The sequence below is a fragment of the Charadrius vociferus genome, unplaced genomic scaffold, assembly GCF_000708025.1.
Source record: "Charadrius vociferus isolate BGI_N301 unplaced genomic scaffold, ASM70802v2 scaffold365, whole genome shotgun sequence".
Taxonomy (NCBI): Eukaryota; Metazoa; Chordata; class Aves; order Charadriiformes; family Charadriidae; genus Charadrius; species Charadrius vociferus.
In genome coordinates, this window is record NW_009648559.1 from 2,764,359 (window position 1) to 2,784,008 (window position 19,650).

Sequence of the window (19,650 nt, forward strand, 5' to 3'; positions counted from 1 at the left end):
TCTTCTCCAGGCTGAACAACCCCAACTCTCTCAGCCTGTCTTCATAGGAGAGGTATTCCATCCCTCTGATCATCTTCGTGGCCCTCCTCTGGACCTGCTCCAACAGGTCCGTGTCCTTCTTGTGCTGAGGGCTCCAGCGCTGGATGCAGTACTCCAGGTCAGGGCTCACCAGAGTGGAGTAGAGGTGCTGCTGGCCATGCTTCTTCTGATGCACCCCAGGATATGGTTGGTTTTCTGGGCTGCGAGCCCACATTGCCAGGTCTTGGGCTTCTCATCCACCAACATCCATAAGTCCTTCTTCTCAGGGCTGCTCTCAATCCATGCTCCACCCAGGCTGTATTTGTGCTTGGGATTGCCATGACCAATGTGCAGGACCTTGTACTTGGCCTTGGTGAACTTCATGATGTTTGCATGGGCCCACCTCTTAAGCCAGCATGTTAACTGCTCCACATAGCTTGGTGTTGTCAGCAGACTTGCTGAGGGTACACTTAATCCCAACAACGATGTTAAACGCACTGGTCCCAGTACCAACTCCTGAGGAATGCCACTCATTACTGGTCGTCACTTGGACATCGAGCTGTTGACCACAACCCTTTGAGGCCTTCCAGCCAATTCCTTATCCACCAAGTGGTCCATCTGTCAAATCCATGTCTCTTTAGGCTAGAGACAAGGATGTTGTACAGAGCAGTGTCCTCATGGTGCTGAAGAAACTTTTTTTCCATTTGGGGGACAGTCACAGCAGTGAGCTTTGTTATGTATAGAAGTTTAGGCTGAGCATACAGGTGTTCTAATGACCAGTTTACCAGAGGGGAGAAGTATGAGCCTGAACATACCTGCTTCACAGGCTTGCTCTCAAGCTAAGCTCTGCCAATTTTCAGAAAAAGCTTATGGACATGTGAATCCTGATGATTCTGGGGCTGCCAGAACTTTTACAGCTTTTTGCATATGTAGATAATAAAAAGATGACTTTTCTTTTCCCCCAAAGTGGCTATGGGAAGAATTGTATTAACAAAAATAGGAGGTTTAGAATGCTTTTTTTCAATGTGGTCTATACTGCATAAACTTTTAGAATAATATTTCACTTCAAGTTAATAAGCGCAGTTGCTTGTATGACTGAAACAGTGATAGGTCACGCAAGAAACCTGAGGATTCAGCACTTTCAAGTTTGGTATATAAATGAAAATACCACTTCCAATATAAAACTCAAATCTAAATCTCACAGACCAGATGCTGGTCTGCAGTGCTGCCATAACATCAAAGAATGAAAATGATATAGATGGCCTATAGAATTGACTACAGTTTGAAGGCTAGTGCTGAAAACCAATTCCTCCTATATTGTGCAACCAGTTTGCAAAGTATTAAGAATGTTCTTATGGATAAAAATATAATTAAAATGAGAACAGTCTTTTTCTGTTTGACCTTAAAAGAGTCTAGGATACGAAAATTAATGTGGATTTGATCTTTTTTTTCCTTATATTTGTATAATTCCATTAGACATATGGGGTAGAACAGAATATAGGTTAAGCGCTTCGAGAACCTCTTTCTTTTTTTTTTTTTTTTTTGCTTCTCCTTTGGATTACTTAGATCTTGCATCAGAGGTATTCTGTGCTTATTTCATTCCTTCCTAGAGTAGATGGGCAGGGATTGGAGGGAGGTTTTGCTTTACTGTACTTGTTACTCATTAACCAAGCAACTAAGATACTGTAAATGCATTGTGTATAGTAATTGCTGATACCAATGAATTACTGTCTTCCTCCTGAAGGACAGGGAAGAGCTATTAATTTGAGGAGTGTATCTGAAGCATATTTTCTTTCTTTTACAGTTGGTTGTGTATTTTCCCTGGATTGTAACAAAAAGCTTCTATTTTCTGTAGCACTTTACGTATAAAGGTTTTCCTTTTGAATTAAAAAAAAAAAAAATTTCTTTCAGTTTTATCTTAATGGCCTGAAAATAGCATGCACACGCATGCAGGATGGTACTGAGATTTTGTCCAGTGAACTCATTATGACACTTTTCTTTAGAGAATTATTAATACTGGCAGTTATTTCCTTAGTGTCAATTAGAGTTCTTACAGTTGTTCCCAGCTTTGCTGTAATACCATGTGTACATCTTTTAAGCAAAAAGTGCTCTGTACTAAATGGCTTTGTTTAGAGTGTTTCTAATGGAAATGTCCCTGTCACATGAATCTGCTTGGTCTGTGTAATCTCTTGTAGTGTGTTTTCTGGCATTGAACTGACAGTGCATGTTTATGCAAGCATACTTTAGCTTTTGCATCTGTACTAGTAATTAATGTATAGCTTGGGGTATCCCTGGTTAATTCTTGGGACAACTAAGTTTTAATGAGATGTATACAGTCAGGCATTTGATTGTGTATAGTATTTAAGAAAAACATTTGCAGAAAAAATCTTTTGTGAAATTATGTGGGTATGGGTGTGGTGAAACATTTGATTCCCTTTTTTAATTGGTCTATTTTGGGGTTAAATATCAGGTCTACCCAATGTTTGTGAGAACATGCCTGTTGAATTGGACAGGAACAGTACTTGGATGAAATGGATTCATCTTTCAGTGCGTCTCATATGGAGAAAGGCTTAGGGACTTGGGTCTCTTTAGTCTAGAGAAAAGAAGATTGAGGGGGGATCTTATTAATACTTACAAATACTTAAAGGGAGGATGCCAGGGGGATGGGAGCAGTCTTTTTTCAGTGGTGCCCAGTGATAGGACGAGGGGTAATGGGCATAAACTCGAACATAGGAAGTTCCATCTTAACATGAGAAGGAACTTCTTTACTTTGAGGGTAGTGGAGCACTGGAACAGGCTGCCCAGAGAGGTGGTGGAGTCTCCCACTCCGGAGACATTCAAAACCCGCCTGGACGCCGTCCTGTGCAACCTGCTGTAGGTGACCCTGCTCTGGCAGGGGCGTTGGACTAGATGATCTCCAGAGGTCCCTTCCAACCCTAACCATTCTGTGATTCTGTGCGTCTCCCTGGTTTTCTGTGCAAACTACTTTAACAGACAGCATTGGATTTTGACAACATTCTGGAGGGTCAAGCCATAAAGGTAATTCTAAATAGTTCAGGGGAGCAGCATGTAGCTCTTCTGTAATTAAACTCTGTTTTGAAAGCACAGGCAGGATTTGGGTGATAGATAGTCTTTGAACCAGGGCTTAGCACAGCGGGTGTGTAATGCTTAGAAATCCAGCTTCCCTGAATTCAATGAAAATTTTCCACTGCCTGCAAGGGATAGCGAGCTAGGAGAATAATAATCTAGGACTTCATCCTTCTGTTGGATCATCATGTTTAGCATGTATATGTGTGTACAATCAGGCATATATATATATATCCCTTTTAGATATCTGTAACATGTTTACATGCATGTAAGTGCTAAGGGGGAAGAGAGATGTTCCTCAGTCTACTTCACAAAATGACTTCATGTCTTTATTAACAAAACACGGTTTATTCACACACAAGCCAGGAAAAACAAAGTGTCCTTTCCTCATCTGCAATTTTGTTATTGGTTTTCCCACCTCATGTGCGAGTGGAATTGAGGTTGTCACCTCATTGTGGTCAGTTCCACACCTTTTTCAGAGTAAACAGCATGCAAACTTGTATAAGCAGCATCTGAGCCAAGGCCCTTTTATAAACCAAACTTTAATTTGTTATTGTTTTGGCATCTATGAATGTGTGTGTGAGACCATGTGGGCTGGCTGTGGAAGGCACACTATAAAAACTAACAGTGGAATGTTCATCTGGAGATGTTCTGTGTTATTTATGAAAACTTGGGGCCCAATCCTGCCACCTTCTCTCACGCTAACCATCCCACTAAGGTCAGCCAGTGATTGTACTTCTTTAAGGATGACTTATGCCCATAAAAATTTACTGGATTTGATATATGGATGGAATTTTCGAACTTCATAAGGGAATTAAATAAACTGTGTCTGCTGACATCCATTGGATGTTGAAATGCAATCTGTGCCTTTGGAATTAAATAAAAAACTAAGTTGGTATGAACTAGGGGGGGGAAAGTCTTTGTATTTAGTTGTATCTTCTATTTTAAAGGTGTTCATTATAAGGACCTGGCTGTGGGAGTTACCAAAGAAACATAAAGGTGAGAAGCGGGTTGCAGACTTTCCTACTGGTGTCCAGTCCTTGGTAAAACAAGGAATAAAAGTGTAAGCGGAACATAAAGCTGGCAAAGAAGTGAAGTTCTCTACTGAGCCATACAAAGAAGCTGGAGCAGTAACTAATGTTGTGAAAACTATATTTGGTTCAGATATTGCTTTAAAGGTAAGTTTGTCATTTGATGTGAATAATGTAACCATATTTATTCTGAAGACCCAAAGTTTCTTTTCATATTTGTACCAATTAGTTCAGTTACCTATAGTGCGAAATCATTCAGCAAGCAGATGTACCTTCATATATTTGCAGTAAAAGAATGGGTATTTTGTATGCTGGTGCTGTAGACTTTTATTAAATTTCTTTTGCATTAGAGATCTTGTTTTATGTATGTCCCAGACCATTCTTTTAGGGATCTCTTAGCTTGTGTAACCTTTAGTCAGGTAAGTCACCTGCCTGACTGGTGGAATTCTGCTCAGTTAAACTAAATTAATTTGCATTACTTTTGTTTGCTTTTGCTGGTCCTAGAGCCTCAATCCTGTACCAGGGTCTGTTACATCTGTACTCAGTATAGTTGGCATATTGAGAGTATTGTAGAGGGCAGCACAAGGGGAAAAAATCTATATGATTATTTAAAGCTGAATCTTAAATTAAACTTAATACTAGCTTAAATTATTAGTAGGATGTTTAATTAAACAAGCATGATATGTTTGTGTCCAAGCTTAAATGAGGATCTAGGAAGGATCAAAATGAGGATCAGAACCCAGTCCTCCTGACAAACTTACTGAATGCAAAGCTACAGTTCTAGCAATGGACTAAGTTGCTCAAGGATATGATGCCCTTAGCATGATGGACAACATCTGCAGAGTGTTACCAGATGAGAACATCAGTGTATTACTGTTGTTCTTGCATGCCAGATCATCCTGGATTATTGTTTGTCCTGCTTGTGGGCCTTACCACACAGGTAGAATTATCTCAGAAGGGAGACTAGAGCAATGCTGGCAGTTTCTGGAACCTGCTTTCCAGACAGAGAGTAAGATCCAGCTGAAATACTGTCTACATGAAGTAAAAACAGATCTAACAAAAGATGGTTTTCCTCACCAGGCCGGGCACCCAGCACAACCTAAAGGAGGGAGTGAAAAAGGAACTGAATTAACCTAATCTGTGCCAGCTAAATGTGATCGTCAATTTAGAAACTAAAGCAATTTGAGCTTCCCTGTTTTCTGGCTTCTGCTTTACACATGCAGTCCTAAAGGAATGTTTTTGACTGCTTTACCAAAAAAGCTGAACTTTTTTTAGGGCTCATGTATCATGTTTTCTTTTTTGCTGCAGCTTAAGCATCACTCTTTCTTTTTGTAAAATACACTATACGTGCCCTTTTTAAGAACAATAGCTATTATAGGTATAAAACTAAACTCATTTTAGTAAATCCATTGAGACATCTGGTAAGAAATTCCATCGACAGCATGATAAATGTGTCTTATATTTGGCATAGCTTTAACATACCACTTTTTATTATTTTTCCATGATAATCTCTCGCATAAGTAGGAGTGTAATATAAGATTGTTTGCAAAGGAAAGCGTGAACTGATCACAACATGCAAACAGGATTGTCTTCAGCTTGGAGTCAAACCTATAATACTGTCTTTGAAGTTGCTGTGTTTATTGTGAGGCCTGGCCCTGGGGACAATATGAAGTGGTTAAAAGAATCTCTTACCCTTCCTAGACTTGCAGCCTCTGACAACTAAAGGTGCAAAATTCTCCCTGCTAGTTTTGAACTCTGGCTTCCCACGTAGTATCACATTGCATTACTGACAGTCAAGACCAGTTGTCATTCAGTATAAGACACATTTTGAAACAATTCAGATTAGGAACTAATTTCAAAGCCATTTAGATTTCTATAAGGAACTTTTTTTAAAAAAAAAAACAAAAAACAAAACAAAACCCAAAAAACCCAAAACCACAACACAAAACACAAGCAACTAGTTTAAATACTGAATTAATTATTTATGTACAGAGGCTACATATTGAAATGGTTTAAAACTTGAACCAGTTCATCTCAAGCAGAATCAATTTGGTAAAGATATCAGATACATAAGTGCTTCATTGAACAAGGCATTTTCCCTGCCACTTGCTGCCTTGCAACTGATGTTTTGTTCAAAAATCATCTGAAAACAGTTTTTCATATTACTGCTTATGATATCATAGCATTCCACTGTGGAGGTATAGAGTGAATATAGTCCTCTGTTTTCCACATCATGCTTAACATACTGTAGCAAAGTAATTTTATGCATTTCTTTTCTGCTCTCTGTATATCTCAAAAGGTTAAGTGGAAGAAGAATGCTTGGGACCATCCCTGGGCCACTCCTGCTTAGCTGTTAACATCCTATATGCAAAAGAGAAACAACTCTTTCCTGGTATTTTTATTTCTGCAAAACCTATTCAGGACTCAGATATCTAAGTGTCTTGAGAGTCAGTAAATAATAAACTTAACTTTTAGTATTAAATTTAAAAAATATATATATTTTTTATGCAAGACTTTCTTAAATCTTGACTAATCTTAAGAATAAAGTACAGCTGGCCTGATGTACTCAGAGGCTAATGCCTTTATCATAGTATGTCTAACAAAACATGGGACATGTAGGGAGTTAAGCTGAATCAAACCGTAAGTAGTTTGCTTTCTTTAAGTCTGAACAACAATTCAAACCAAGATCTCATGTTGCTTTATGGGAGAGCCATTTAGCAAAAAGACTTGGCACTTACTGCAGTCTGCAGAGCAGCAATTTGTCCTCTCTTCTCTTCCCCAGTAGAGGTGAACACTAAGCTGCTATTGAACGGAGAGAACTGGTTCACTCTCGAATACTTGTATTCTCATGCTGTTACTCCTTGGAGTGCCCTGTAAGTGCCTGAGGTCACATCAGCTTTCATAGAAACCCTGTCTCAAATCTGTTATAACTCTGTGATGTCATGTGCATGTTTGTGCTCTGTGCTATGTATATGCAGGCTTAGACTTGCCAAGGAGAAAGGAGCTAAGAGAAATTCAATCCTCTTCACCATATTCTCCTATTTCCCGCTTTACTGTCCCAGTGCTGTCACCACTGGTTTCCAGTGAAGTTCAGTTGCCAGTAATTCTCTTGATCCTCAGCCTCACATCCTACGCTGAAGAAGCTGGAACTATATTGGGATGCTGGTTTAAGAGTGTGGCAGCTAAGAGACAGGGTTAATATCTTGTGGTTTAAGTTTTCTGACTTTAAGGTTTCTTACATCATCACAATGAGAAACCTCACTCTGTTTCTGATGGAACTAGCTCTAGACAGAAGTGACAGTGACACTTGCGTGCAAGTACCAACCCTGACTCTGGCTTGCAGGCTTAGCACAATTATGCAAAGCAGATGTTTTCTGTGACCCTTGTCTACTTGCAGGTGGATGGAAAGAGGTTGCTTTATTATGTATCCTAACTGATTTGGCCCTCCATGCTTTCAGGAAATCATCAGAAATAATACACCAATAATTTTTCCCTCTTGGAATAAGACTGACCCAGTAGAAAAATAACCTAAATGACAGGCTTTCTTATGATGAATATATATAGCCTTCCCACATCTCTAGGGACACAAAATAAGACTTTGCCCTGTATATGAGAGAAAAAAATAATATTTACTTTTCTTTACAACTTGGTGCAGTTTGTCATCTGACTTCAGTAAGGTTTGAATTGAATCGGATATAAAGAAAGGCCTTCAACCACAGCCCAATAGTTTGGTTCAGTAGATTTGCTCCTTCATTTGTATCTTTGTAAGGAAATTATGACTGTGACCTTACACTTCAAATTACCTTTAATAGGAAACATTTCCTTCTTACCTATTTCCAAAGTCAAATTGTGTTTATGATGAGGATTATGTGTGGTGTTTGCAAGTGAAGGAGACTGGACGTCATGACGTAGATTGGGCCCTACAGTTGCATCTTCTTGTCTTATTAAAAGGGTTATTTTTCTCTTTTGTTGCAGGAGATGGAGGTAAACAAATAACTTTTCATGTAGTCAGCCACAGTGAAGTTAAGGGGGGAAAAAATTACAAGCCATGATAATGTCAGCAGTCAATATTGTTTCTCTTTACAGAACCATAAACAAAATCGTGAAACTAGTCTCTAAAAGGTCTCGATGACAGCTCTGGTAAACTTAAGCAATCTGGCTACAAAGATGAATGATATTTTCCTGTTGCACATTCTCTCTCTCTTTCTGAAGCTATTTAAATCTAATTAACCTAGTGTCAAACTCTGATTTCTCTCCAATGTTCTAACACAGGGCCCTAAATGTTGATTTTTTTTATATATATTTTTTTTTTAATACCAACTTCTCTTAAAATATTTGTTTTTAGCATTTATCCTTTTATTTCCCTGTGGACCAAAATAAATTGTTACCTCAGGATTGTAGGGCTATGACAATGAAGCAGATGGTACCCACAGTAGAAAAACATTTTTTTGACTAATATAGAAAGCATGTGTATACAATGACTGTCTTGCCCTGGCTCAACTTGAATATTAGCAATTCTCATTTTTGCCAGTCTTTCATTTCCTTCTACTGGGTGAAATCTCACTTTAGTGAAGCAAGTAGAAATTTTGCCGCTAACTTCAGGAGGAAAAATTATAACTTGCTGTAAGCTACAAAGTACTAATTTTGTGGAGTTGTATAGGAATTCCCAGAATGACTGCTTATCTTACCCTGCATTGCTGAAAATGGACCAACTTCTGTGCCATCTGTATCCAATCAGGAGAGTTGCACTGGATGCACCCTGCTCCAGCATTTAGATCACTGACATTAAACTGGTTTTATATGTGTTACCCTTTTAGGATAGAGAGGATTGTACTCCATGCCTCGCTTGGTTTTATTTTAAACTTTGAAAGAAGGAGAAAAAGGTTTTAAGAAAAAAAAAAAAAAAAAAAAAAAAATTTCTAAGCAAAATCTTGACACTGCTTGGCCTTTTGGCCAAATAATATAAAGCACTAAGAAACCTGTAGTTAACTGGCCTGAAAATCTTTCTTTAACAAAACAAGCCCAAAACAAAAGCAACTCCCCTTCAAATGATGGCATACCTGCAGCACTTCTGAAGAAATCAATGATTCTTTTCTTAATTCCCCAATAAGTTTAAAAAAACAAAAACAAGAACAAAAAGCAAAACAAACAACAAAAAACAAACAAAACCCCCAAAATACAAACACCCCTCCCCCCAAAAAAACCCCAACAATGAAAAACAACCCCAAACCCTACCCACCAAATACTCCACAAGTATTAGATGCTGCTAACAAAAAAAGCCTGCTGTAACAAAGATGTATTCTTTATTCTAGTGTGGTCCATATAGCTACAAAATATTGACACAAGACAGCATTTTAGTGAGTATTTTCTGGGCCACCTCTTGTTCACTGAACAATAACAATAAATTGAAAAGATTTTTGAGCAATAGCTTTATTGGGAGAGACCTTGTACAGGAACGCTGTTTCAAACATACTTCCTTTTGAAGGTAACTGAAAGGTTTGCCCTATTTTCCAGTTCATGTAAAGTTTATATAATCATCAGCTTGTTACTTTAGCAAGGGAATCTGTGCTGTAAATTCTTGGAATAGATATGAGCAGCCCTTTTACACTGTCCACATTCTGTGCAAGTGGGACTACGGTCAAGTATAAGCGTGTCAGCTGATCCACAGAATTAAAAATAAATAATTCAAATATTGCAGTTGCCAGAAGCACTTTATGCTGAGTCACCACCTTTGGTATGCATTCTTTTCCCAGCATTTGTCCTCCATCAAACATTTAATTTTCAAGCCACTGGTATAAATTAGAATGACACTTGAATATACTGTTTCAAAATTTATTGCTTTAAGATGTCCATTACGCTATTGTAGTTATGAGGCTTCTATTAATTATCTAATTGGTTTGTGTATTTCTCTCAAGAGGTTTTGGCCCTGCTTCTGTAATTTGTATACTGACATCTGAACTCTAAGGGAGTGTGATATTTCATGGCATATTTTTGATGTGGATACTTGAATGTTTTCTCATGTGAGGGTGTCACTACCTATCTACAATGTTATCTGTTTACATGTTATAGGTACAAAGCAGTAATGCTGACATCTAATCCTTTTGGCAGGGTCTTTACTGGTCAGATAATGGCAGCAGGACAAGTTTCTCCCGTGAAGGTATAGTTGCTACAACTGATATTTACAGAGTAAAATTTTGCACTGAAAAGCTAGATTAATAATGTAACAAGGCAATTCAGCTCTCCCACGTGACCCTTCTAAGAGATAACTAACAGCTTTTGATTTCTTGTGATTTTATTAGGGTTTGCGGGATGGTACTGGCTTTAGACATTTGAGCTGTCCTATAAAAGTTGATTTAACTGCATTTGAGCATTTTTGAATGCAGAATTTTCTTCATCAGAACCTTCTAAGACTTCCTCAAGGCATCAGGATCAGTTTGTTCACAGGATGGTCCCAAAAAGGATGTACTAGATCTGCTTCTGCTTGGCAGGATATTAATATCAAGGACTTCTCCACTTCTCCAGTCTCTTCTTACCCACTTTAATGTAGTACAGCCAAGGGCAACTGAAGTTTGTAGGTGAATGTACGTTTTAGTTCTGCCTTCGGTTTTTCATGTATTTTTGGTAAATGCTCAATCAATTGCAATTATTTTAAGTGTAAAAATACCTTAAACCACATCATACCTCGAAAGGACACGTTCTTTTAAGGATCTTAAAACAGTGTATTTGTTGTTCTAAGTGAGACTGCACTCTGACTTCTGATACCCATTTCAGCATACCTATCAGAGTTCATGCCTTAGAAGAGCTACAGTAAAGAAAAACATTTGCATAGCTGGACAAACAGGGTTAGCATCCTTTGTTATTAAAGGTTGAGTTAAGGTCTATGTCCCATGGAACAGAAGAGGTGGGCCTAGTTGTGTTTTGTTTAACTTAATGTTTTTCAAACGTGTTTCTGTCTTATTTCCTACATATGGCACCTTTTGTACAGAAGACCACCTGCTCTTATAGCCTAAACCAGCTGTTGAACTATGTTGCATTGTTAAGATAAGATTTTTATTTTTTTTTTTTTTTACTTCCCTGAAGTACTTACAGTTTTTAGCTCTGATGCTCTTTAAAGTTCAAGTACTTTTGAAGATAAGGCATATTGCAGACATAGCATGTGATGGAATAAGTGAACATAGAATGCACTTTACTATCTGTTTGATCTCTCTAGATGCTGATAATTGGTGTTGGCGTTGCTGGGCTGGCTGCAGCAGGAGCTGCCAAAGCAATGGGAGTTAATGTCAGAGGATTTGATACCAGATAAAGTAAGAAAATATGGCTTAAAATCTAGAACACTGCTTAACACTTTATAAAATATTCTGGTCAAAGTTCTGCTCTCCTATGCACTGAAGGATGTTCTCAGAAAACAATCTGCCATGTTTCTCTGTGTCACAGGCAAGTGTCTTAACTTGCAGAATTTTTACTTAATTTATTGCTAATTAACACAAAATTCAAATTACTGATTTGAATATTCAGAAAAAGATAACATAATTTAAAAAACCAAACACTTAAATATGGTTCTTCCCTGCTTCCCAGGCCCAACTTAAGACAAACATTATCATCATCCTCCCCTCTTCCTGGTCTCAACTTTCCTCATTTTGCCTGTATGTTACACTCAGTCCATCCCAATTCCTTTGAGTGTGAGGTTGTGTACAACTGTTTCTGACCCACCCTTCACGGCTGCCCCTGACCCAGTTGTGGGTCATTGATCCCTCAGGAATGGAATTCTCTTTGGTAGGGAATGCATGCTTCCAAGGGTGTCTCACTGGGTGCCTGTCTCCTCAGCGCTCCCTGTGTCTGTTTATATATCTCTGCACATCTCCCACCTTAGCAGCTCCTGCTCACATGTGTGTGCAGGGGTGCCATGTGCTGCTCTGGCAGCTTTTGGCGTGTGAGAGGGTTTTTACATGTGTTTGAGAGCCAGCTGGAACTGGATGGCACAGGGCAGTTCATAGCCTTCTGCTCAGGTCACCTCTGCAGCCCCTGCCACCAAACCTTGCTCACTACAGTCCTCACACATGAACTGATTAGGCACTCATGCATGTCATAATTGGGTGTTCGTGAGTAAATTAATTGTGTACTCATGTGTTAACACTGCAATTTTTGTTCAGGATGCTGGTGGCTGCCTTTGCTACAGGGGCACATTGCTGGTTCATGGTCAATGTGGTGTACACAAAGACTCCAGATCTTTTTCTACAAAGCTGCTTTCCAGTCGTTGGTCCTAAGCCTGTACTGGTACCTGGTGTTATTCCTCCCCAGGTTTCTACCTGGCATTCTGCTATAGATCCTGTCAAATTGCTTCATATTCAATTTTTCAAAATCTGGAAAACAAATCATAATAATTTAGGACGGAAAACCATGTTATATCATTCAGTCCATTCCTCTGCCAGTGTAATCCATTAACTACAGTCCCTTTTTATTCAAGTAGTCAAGTTTGTGTCCCAAGCAGCTGAACTTCCATGTTGCATCTCTCATCGTATGGGGATCTATTTACTTGTAATCAGGAAATGCCTTTTTGTTTGTTTGTTTTTCAGATGGTTATGTAGATGAGATGGCTCTGATGCTATATCAAAGTTTGGGGACTGTTTACCTGGCCCTCATCAAAATAAAACGGGAATCGGCACAAGAACAGCTGTTCCTCTGCACCTATGAGATTGAGTTGGGACCTTGGTATTGTAACAGTGATGATTAGTACTGCAGTTCTAAATATATGTCATTAATGAATATAATAGAATTATTATGGACTTTATTATTATGTAGATACTGCAGTATCTACAGCAAAAATGAAAGCACTACAAAACTCTTTAGCAATCCATATAGGTTATAATACACTTTAACCCACAACAGAGAAAATGTGCTATCGAATTGCTGCAAAGCTTAACGTAAGTGGTTTATCCAAGGGAACAGCAGCTCTCATTACTTAAGAAGGCAGGTAGGTTTTTCTAATAAAGTTATTAAATTGTATGCCTAAACATGTTAGGCACAGACTCTTTGAGCAATGACTACTTAGCAAAACCAACCTTTTATCAGTTTGGGCAAACTGACTTCAGTTTTTCTTTAGTAAAATAAACACCAAGGTAAGTATTTTTGCATGCAGAAACTAATTTTAGTGATCAGTTTATTTTTGAAATCTTTGTTTGAAATAAAATAAGTTTAGAAGCTGTTGAGGTAAAGCTGATAAATAAGTTGGCACAGCCTGATTTGCCTAGCACTTATTAAAATCTGACTCGTCCCTTTTCTTTTAACAGATCTAGTTATGATGAGAGACTCTAACTGCTGTTGTCTTGCCTCTCTATAGCAATAATTGTTTTTCTAAAAGTAGAAAAAAAATATCCTATACCTGTCATCTCCATTATTTTTGCTTGAGCCTCCAGCACTGGAACAGCTTATATTTCTTGGAGCGGAATCTCTAGAAGAAGATAACTGCTGAAACAGGAAAGGGTGTTGGAGGCTATGCAAAAGAAATGTCCCAATAATATATTGAAGCAAACCTGGCATTATTTGACAAACAGCGTAAAGCGGATATTGATATTAGTACAGCTCTTATTCCAGGTAAGGTACTTCTAATAACTACTGCAGAGCCTGAATGTATGTCCCTTTTAGTATAATATGCTTAGTGAAATATGTGTGTATCTAGATATGTAGTAAAACCTATTAATGAATAAAGGCTTCAGGATTAGGTCTTATTTCATTTTTATACAATGGTTTAAAGTATATCCTTCTCTTTGCTCAGAATTTCCTAGTAATTTTCAATTCAGTCTCCATGTGATTAATATTTTATATTTATTTCTGCAAGCACCAACGTGTATTATATATCTCCCTATGTACCCTCTTTATTTCTAGTAAGAATTATTAAACTTGCTTGGTTTGCTGTCTTAAACATGAAATCGGGGAAGAAAGCTCCAATTCTAATCACTAAAGGTCTAATCACTAAGAGTATGATGGAGTCAGTGAAAGAATGATCAGTAATTGTGGAGCTGAGGCTGGAGGCAAAGGAGAAATTACTCATCCTGTAGAACTTTACATTTGTAAGGTGTATCAATTATACATCAGGATTTAGAAATAACTGATGTGCAGAGAAAATACAAATAATGTCAGTGTTGCTCTAACAAATGAAAAAGTAATAGATGTTATAGTAATAAAGACTGTCTGTCTTTGAAGCCACTGCTGAAATCTGTCGTGTAATTCTTACCAATGTGTTATGGGGTAACGAAGCAGAGTCTTTCATAAGTAATGAAACCACAAATTGGAATATTATCCAGACACCATTCCATCTTTGAATGTTTTATGTGTTGTGACTTTTATAAGCATGGTAACATCATTTTAAACAATGGTATCCATAAATGCCTTTAAATTAATCCCTAGAGCTTTATTAACAAGAATTTTGAGTGTCTGATTCCAAATATAGAGAAAGGGAAAAATCAGCGTAGAGACTTGTCTAATTTCAATATTTAAAAAACTGTTCTGTGTCACTATTTTACAATATGAATGGTAAATTTTAACAGATTACCATTTAGAGGATTACTGGGTTTAGATGAAGACGAAGTTAAGGTGTGATCTGGAAAAGAAACGTCATGCAGTGTATAACAGTAAGATAATACAGAGGTGCCATTGTCTGCCGCCAGAGCATATGTTAGAGTATTGTGTAGACAGTTCAAGCTTTACCAGTTGGGTTGGGTTTTTTTTAGTACCAGTGCAGTCCTAAGTCAAGATATATTTAAGAAGATGGGGTACCATTTTTAAAATGCCTGAAGGTGTAATCAATCTTAAACTTTTTCTTTCGTATCTCTTCAGGGGTCACATTTCCAACTTATTTTTTAGTTATAAGGATGGTGGGTTTTTTTTTCGAATGGAAGATGATTTTTCTGTAATAATCTGGTTCTAGCAGTTATAACTGGAATGACAAACATCGTAAAACTGATGATATCAGTGTAGGCTAGCAAGTCTATGAACACTTGATGTCCTTCTAGGAGGGCTCAGCTTTGTCTCTTGATTTTTTTGCATCTCCAGCCTTGTACTAAATTAGTTGTCAAAACTATTTTAAATTTGTAATGTTGGGGCCTGATGAAAGGTAGTCAAGTTTGCATAATTCCCAACTCTGTTTAGCAGAGCTGTGAAGAAATTTGCTATCATCTTCTTCTCTTAGTGGGAAAAGTCCAGTTATACCTTTTTCTCTGGGGGAAGAAATATTTCTGCTAATTTTCTGTTGAAAATTTGAATTGAAATACTTAGATTTTATGTAGATCCTGCAAATTTAAATACTCCTATTATTGAACCATATCCAAGTAATTTTCTCTGTTGTATGTGCATGAGCTGATCTAATGTCACATGATCAACAGTTTGGATATTGGTTGCCTCTCCTCCTCAAGTGTGCTACCTACACTGCATGTCCTGTGTTGCACTATGTTTGTGTTGGTGTAGCAGTGGGCTTTAGGTACCCAGAAGACCTGCATGTATGCTGTGGGGCTCAAAGGTTTGTTCAATCTATTAATTTAAATGCTTGGCTTACATGGTGAAAATCTTACCCAAGTCGTGAGAGTCGTGTAGTGTGAAAACACTTCAAATACTATTGTGCATGAGAAATATCCTCTATGTACCAGCTGTTCGCTCCCTCTTACTCGTCAGTAATAACTATAATGCTGCATTTTCCCCCTCTTTCTAGTACTGTGTAGTTTTCCTTTGTAAAGACCCATTATTTGAAGCAATTAAAAATGTTGTCATTTCAGTATGTGGGAATTTACCTGAGGAGAAAAAGTGTCTCATCAGGAACCACCTTGGGAAGTGGACTATAAAGCAATGGCAGAATGCTTGCAGGCTTCACTGTCCTCCAGGCATTAGATACATGCATTTGCCTGTCTGGAAAGCTAGGTGAAAAGAACAGTCCAGCTAAAAGTATTTAAATTTTACCTTGTATTTACTTCTTCTGTGGCTGCCATACTTGACCGTCATGTCATGGCTTACTCCAGGATGTGTATTGAAGCTAACATGTGTGGCTGCATATGGGATGAACTGGCAACTGCAATGTCCAGATGGCTATCCTGGAATGATGCAATGAAAGAAAGAAACAATAATTTAGGGTACAGTGTTCAAGATCAGAATTCAATATAAGTTGTTTTCAAAGTATGGCATTAGAATTCTTTTGTGGTTTTTTGATGTTCTGCATTCATAATAATATGAAGGGATGTTAAAGAAACATGATCTTAATCCAGATGAACTTGCAAAGAATTTAAGTTTTAAATGCATCTCTATCTTCTTCCTTGGGATTGACTGAAGTGCAATTAATCTGTGAAACACATTGTGCAATGTGATTCTTATCAGACAATCATGAGGTGTTTTCGAATTTGAAGAAGTAGTTGATTTCTTATTCTCAAAAATAAGCACCATATGGTTTTGTAACTAGTTCCCTGACTGGCCTCCCAGCTCATTTAGTCTCTGGCTTCCTGACAAAATTGCAGACTTTCTTTGGTCATGCATCAGAGTAAGCTATTGGTTTTAAAGAGAATCCTTAACTTGTAAAAGAAAGCTTTAGCAACTCATGTCTGCAGTAATATGCAAATTTGATTTACTAGCATGTATAAAACAGGCATCAGATCTGTGGAGAACATGTGAAAAGTTTCCAATACATGAAAGCTTTGACAACTATTTATTTTTCTTTCTCATCAGGGTGTGGTGAACACTGGTTACAAGAACTTGCCAAGTAGAATGGCTACTCAAGCCAGTAGCCTTTATTCCATAACATCTTGAAATTATTAAAGCTGTTTCTCCTGAGAAAGAATATTTTTACTTTGAACAACAGGACAATTTAGATTATGGGGCTATTGATCGTGTCATTAGAGGAATTTTGGTAATGAAGGTGAGTTTCAACACCACTTAAACATTTTTTTTGATAAAACCATGTAAAATGTGTTGTGTGAAAACAGTGATTTTGTTAGTGAGTTTAGTCATTCCAAGGAAACATTATCATTCAATGTCTACATGATAAAGTGGTGAAGGGAATTTCTTGCATGCTTCAAACACTAAAATATGGGGCGGAAAGAGATTTATAAAAACTTTGATACTGTATAATTACTGTTGTACTATAAACTTGTGTTTTTAAAGAATGTGTTACTGAGAATCGGCCGGTCTCCTGAGCTACTGAACTGTGCCTTAAGCAATATGACTTCAAGTGCTAGATAGTTGATGGACTCAAATCAGTATGTATTGAACAAAGTTGCTGACAAGTAGGAATAGGTGAGCTGTGTGTGATACTCAAAAGGACTTCAAGTAGTGCGAATACTTCGAAGGCCAAATGGTTTGATGACACTACGTCTTTGTGCCAAGGTCGGGAGAGGTAGAGCATTGTTGCTTAGAAAGATACAGTGATTTTCTATTGAAACAAGCAGTGGTTTAGCCTCAGAGTATGAAACTTATTTCAACCCTGATATGACATCATTAGGCTATGTCCTGCGTAGTCTCTGTTGTAATAGCAGTAGCCCTCATAATTTCCTACATCCTTTGGCCCCTTATTCTGGGAGGAAAAACAGAACTAGATATACAGTTAAATCAGGAGGCAGCCTTAAGATCTGTGAAAACTGATATTACTTATATGTTGGCTGCAATTTTCTGTATGCAAGATGTTTCTTGAGATAGACTGGTTCTTTTTCAGTTAAGTTTATTTTGGATGTAGTAAAGAGGAAGGCTTAATTTCTGTAGTCATGGTGAGTGGAAGATTGACAGAAATCCATATTTGCCTGCAGGTAGCATTAAACCAAAGTACAGTCAAGCTAAACATTTAAATATTGGCAGGCTGGAATTACTGTTTTGCTAAGAAAGTGTTTGCAAAGAGAAGCATATTCATGTTCAGCTTTTAAAGAATGTAGTCTAGGATTTAGGTAGGTTTTCTTGTTTAATGTTTGTTTTCTGGGCTTTTTTTTTGTCTGTGTGCATTTTGAGTTTTTTATTCGTTATTTTTTCCCCTCCAGTGTATTACATCTGAAATATATCAGACCAAATTTGGTGCTGTAAGAACACAAAGGTGGTTTTTACAACTGACTGAGTTCAACGGCTGGCACTATTTTACAGGCCAAGGATTATCGTAATCAGTATAAGGTAAAGGCAAAATCCCATTCTATTTACTCATGTGAGTAATCCCACAAATATCAGAAGGACAAATGAGTAACCATGTCAGAACTTTGCCTGAATGGTCAGTCCATAATGTAATGAAAGGCAAGATACAATAGGAAAGAAATCTTTTACAATGAGGGGGGGTGAAACAGTGGCACAGGTTGCCCAGGGAGGTGGTAGATGCCCCATCCCTGGAAACATTCCAGGTTGAACAGGGCTCTGAGCAACCTGATCTAGTTGAAGATGTCCCTGCTTGTTGCAGGGGGGTTGGACTAGATGACCTTTAAAGGTCCCTTCCAACCCAAGCTATCTTAGGATTCTATGAATTCATAATAATGATTGTTTTGTTCTGCAACAGGAAGATGTAAAGTGTTATTTCAGTAAACTTTCCCCAAAACAGCACCCATTTCTATTAAAAAAAACAAACAACCAAACAACAAAACAACAAAAAAACAACCAAACAAAAAAACCCCACAGCAGCACAAGAACAGGAAAAGCCATATTCTTCCAAGCTAGGAAAATGATGACCACAACTGGAATTTATCTAAAAGATATGAGGGAATTAATTTACCTGCATTTCTCGTTGCTGGTTTGGCATGTAAATGATAAGACATACTAGGAATAACTACGTAAAAATAAAATGAGCTCCTGAAAGGTAGTGTGAATTAACATTGAAAAGCAGCAGGCAGTGGTAAGTCAGGGTTGCTAACATATCCTGTTGCTTTCCAATTGAATCAAAGGCTAAAAATTAACTTTTCAGTATCCTTGGTGAATCATTGTATACCTTTTGTTACCAAGAAACTTCTGATATTAATTATGTATGAAATAAAGAGCCAATATGGTATAGGTTAGGGACCCAATCCAGGGCCAATTGAAATTAATGTAGGCTGTTCTCAAAAGCTTTTGGATCAGGGCCTGTATATACTGCATAACTCCAGATGTCATTATTTGTGTTGAAATATATGTATGAAATGGAAAATGGATCATATAGCAAGGTTTTGATTATGTTGAATAATATTTTCCTCATAAACAAGATTGTTATGCTCTTTGCATTAACTGCCTTTAAAAATAATGATAGAATGAAAAAAGAATAATGCAAATGATAACAGAAAAGGATACATATAGCATAGCTTTTAAAGAGTTCAGTGCCTTGAAAGCTCCTGTTCAAGGTAAATGAGTAACAGTAGAAATATCTGTTAGTTCAAGGAAAGCAATTTTTGGTGGTACAGAAAGTTGATTTTCAAGGAAGAAAAAAGAGAAGGAAGTCTGTTTCACTTAGCGAACCGTTCCATAACAAAGCTTTGTATAGCATCTGAAAGATGTTCCTTACTGCGTCCTCCCAGGGTCACTGACTTAAAATGTTTTGTCCAAA

At 37.6% G+C, this 19,650-nt stretch overlaps 1 pseudogene; it reads left to right on the forward strand.

Annotated features, from left to right (window-relative positions):
• The window catches only part of LOC104287467, a 20,287-nt pseudogene extending 2,034 nt beyond the window's left edge, over positions 1-18,253 (forward strand).
• Positions 18,254-19,650: the final 1,397 nt, after the last annotated feature.